Source organism: Moschus berezovskii, chromosome 9, assembly GCF_049115385.1.
Source record: "Moschus berezovskii isolate FMDL1 chromosome 9, NW_MosBer_1.0, whole genome shotgun sequence".
NCBI classification, from domain to species: Eukaryota; Metazoa; Chordata; class Mammalia; order Artiodactyla; family Moschidae; genus Moschus; species Moschus berezovskii.
Window position 1 is genome coordinate 105,076,393 of NC_142468.1, and position 4,099 is coordinate 105,080,491.

A 4,099-nucleotide genomic window follows, 5' to 3' on the forward strand; every position below is an offset into this window, starting at 1 on the left:
TGATTTTGGAGCCCAAAAAAATAAAGTCTGACACTGTCTCCACTGTTTCTCCATCTATTTCCCATGAAGTGATGGGACCAGATGCCATGATCTTCGTTTTCTGAATGTTGAGCTTCAAGCCAAACTTTTCACTCTCCTCTTTCACTTTCATCAAGAGGCTTTTGAGTTCCTCTTTGCTGTTAAATTGGTGTGTTTATTGGAGAGCAATGGACCAGGGATTCCTCCTCTCATGTTGCTCATGTCACTCTTAGCATCAAGTAGTGAGGTAAGCTGTGACGTGAATGAGTCTTGAAAACATTGAAGAGAAGCCAGTCTAAAAAGACCACATCCTTGCTTCCCTCACACTCCCGGCTCTAGGCAACCATTAGTCTACTTTCTACTTCTAAGGGTTTGCCTATAAAGGATATTTCATACGAATGGACTAAAGTAACGTGTAGTTTTTAGTGACTCATTTCTTTAACTTAGCCAAATGTTTTCAAGATTCATACATAGTGTAGCATATGCCAGTACCTGATTCATTTTTATTTCCAAATAATATTCCATTATATGTATATAGCATGTTTTACGGAGAAGGCAATGGCAAGCCACTCCAGTACTCTTGCCTGGAAAATCCCATGGATGGAGGAGCCTGGTAGGCTGCAGTCCGTGGGGTCGCTAAGGGTCGGACACGACTGGGCGACTTCACTTTCACTTTTCACTTTCACACATTGGAGAAGGAAATGGCAACCCACTCCAGTGTTCTTGCCTGGAGAATCCCAGGGACGGGGGAGCCTGGTGGGCTTCCGTCTATGGGGTCACACAGAGTCGGACACGACTGAAGTGACTTAGCAGCAGTAGCAGCAGCATGTTTTATTTATCCATTCATTAGTTGATGAACATTTGGGTCGTTTTAACATTTTTACTAGTATGATGAAAGCTGCTACAATCATTTTAGTATAATTTTTGGGGTGTACATGTGCCTTAATTTCTTTTGAAGATGAATTTGGAATGAAGTAACCTGGGCACATGGTAATTCTATATTTAACATTTTTGAGGAACTGCCAAAATTCTCTCCAAAATGGTTACACCATTCTGTATTCCATCAGCAGTATATGAGGGTTCCAATTATTCTACATCCTTGTCAACCCTTGTTATTTGTCACCTTTTTGATTATATCCATCTTAGAGAAATAATCATAATTTTATGGGACAATTTTAGGTATAGCATAAAACTGTTTCACTGGTAATTTTTTATGAACATTCTGGTCAATAATATGTTATAGGTTATTTTGACATTTGTGAACTACTGCAAGGAGATCCAACCAGTCAATTCTAAAGGAGATCAATCCTGGGTGTTCATTGGAAGGACTGATGCTAAAGCTGAAACTGCAATACTTTGGCCTCCTCATGCGACGAGTTGACTCACTGGAAAAGACTCTGATGCTGGGAAAGGTTAGGGGCGGGAGGAGAAGGGGACGATGGAGAATGAGATGGCTGGATGGCATCACCGACTCTGTGGACATGAGTTTGAGTGAACTCCGGGAGTTGGTGATGGACAGGGAGGCCTGACGTCCTGTGATTCATGGGGTCGCGGAGAGTCGGACACGACTGAGCGACTGAACTGAAATGAACTGAACTGAAGCATGAATTTGGAGAAGGCAATGGCAAGCCACTCCAGCCCTCTTGCCTGGAAAATCCAGGAGGAGCCTGGTAGGCTGCAGTCCATGGGGTCGCTAAGAGTCGGACACGACTGAGCGACTTCACTTTCACTTTTCATTTTCATGCGTTTGAGAAGGAAATGCAATCTACTCCTGTGTTCTTGCCTGGAGAATCCCAGGGACACGGGGGAGCCTGGTGGGCTGCCGTCTATGGGGTCACACAGAGTCGGACACGACTGAAGCGACTTAGCAGCAGCAGCAAGCATGAATTTAGCTTGCCATACAGTTTAAAGAAACAGGCTACCAACATGCTGTAAAGAATCCGAGCACTGTGTTTTAACAGCATCACTTTGGATGAACTTGAAGATGCATTGAATGGAGAAAAAAATCTATATCTTCTTTAGGATTAATTTGAAAACTATTGCCTGGAACAAGAAGAAATGTTTAGTCTCTTGAATTGGGGAAGAATATTTAAGTTTAGCCATCAATAAGTTTGGGATTCTGAATTCAGCAAGAAATGCCCCCTTGCCCTTAACACTAACAAGCAAATGTTAATTTGCTTATAATTGCAAGAAAAATTTCAAGCTTACCAAAGACAATTGAACCATAGTTTAAGCACTTGGAAAAGACAAGTTACATGGTATATTACATAAAATTTAAAAAAAAGTGCTTCTACTTTTGTTTCCTTAGGTTTGAAAGTCAGTTGTGAATACAAATGGAATTTCTTAAGAGTGTTTGATTTCAAGGCTGCTCTATGAAGTTCTATTAAAATTGCCCTTCTATTGTTTTTTCCCTTTGGTATCTTATGTTCAATCTAGCATTCTATATTTATGATGCTGTCAAATATGACTTTTTATTCTTACATTTTCTTTCATTTGTTCGAATTCTTTCAATCATTGTTTGTTCAGTCTCATTTAATGATACTGTAAATGACAGTCATTTATAAATGACTATGAGTATAAATGATAGTATTATGACTGTCATTAACAACCCATTTCAATTAAAGTAATCTCTAACAGTAATCACCATGTTTTTGTATTTATTTCTTCACTAACAAATATATATTGCCTGTATCATAAAGTATTTAATGATTTTTATATGGCTATTTGCTGAGATCACTAATTATCATTATAACAGCATTTAATAAATTTAAAATATATTATCATTAATTTTGTATGCATCAGTTATGATTCTAAAATAAGAAAGTAAAACTATGTATTGCATATGTATTCAAATTATATTTGCAATATATTTGAAAGCTGGGTTACCTATACAGTTCTAAAATCTAAAAGTTCTATGTGGAGCTAACATTTTGGAACCTTAATTTTTACATGGCCTCTTGCATTTTCTGATTTCTCAGGGTGTAAATAATAGGATTCAATAAGGGTGTGAATACAGTGTAAAATACAGCAAGGACTTTATTGCTGGCAAAACTCTTGAATGGCTAGGCATAGATGAAGATACACGGCCCAAAGAACAGACTGACCACAGTGATGTGGGCAGACAGTGTGGACAGAGCTTTGGAGAGGCCTCCCGATGATCTTCGTTGCACAGTGGCCGGGAGGACAGTGTAGGAGACAAGCAGGAGGAGGAAACAGATAAGTGACAAGAGTCCACTGTCAGCAATGACAAATAATTCCAGGGTGTATGTTTCCACACACGCAAGCTAAATCACAAGGGGAAGGTCACAGAATATGTTGTCTACAATGCGGGGGCCACAGAAAGGCAGGTTTACCGTTAATACCATCTGACTCATGGTGTGTATAAAACCAATTGTCCATGAGAGTATAACAAACCCGTTCAGCAACCTGTGGTTCATGATTTTCCTGTAGTGCAGGGGTTTACATATGGCCACATATCTGTCAAAAGCCATGGCTACCAGAAGAGTTGCCTCAGCACCTCCAAACAAGTGCATAAAGGACATCTGAGCCATGCATCCCCATATAGAGATGGTCTTGTGTTCAGTGAGCAAGTCTCTGATCATCTTGGGTGTGGTGACCGTGGAGAGACACATGTCCAAAAAGGAGAGGTTTCCGAGGAGGAAGTACATGGGAGAACGAAGGGTGGAACTGCATGTCACTGTGACCACAGTGAGAGCGTTTCCCAGCACAGTAGCCCCATAGATCAAGGAGAATGTCACGAAGAAGACAACCTGAAGTTCCCATCCTGCAGAAAATCCTTGCAAAATAAACTCAGTCACTACAGATCCATTTTTCAGATCCATTTACTCAACTCAGAAAGATTCCAGATGTTCTTCATATACAAAGAGAATTTTTTTAAAAAGCCACAGTTAGCACTGACTGACATGGGATCGCAAAGAGTCAAACACGACTTATCAAATGAACTTCAACAAAAACACCAACATTTTTTGATTTCTATTTGATGAGTAAAGATAGTCTTAAATCTCAGATCTTTTGGAGCTGTTTTCTCAAATCCTTTTATTATCATTGTTCACAGTGAAGA

General features: G+C 39.7%; 1 pseudogene; it reads right to left on the minus strand.

Annotated features, from left to right (window-relative positions):
- Positions 1–2,930: 2,930 nt before the first annotated feature.
- LOC129563205 (olfactory receptor 4L1-like) lies at positions 2,931–3,860 on the minus strand (annotated as a pseudogene).
- Between the last annotated feature and the right edge of the window lie 239 nt (positions 3,861–4,099).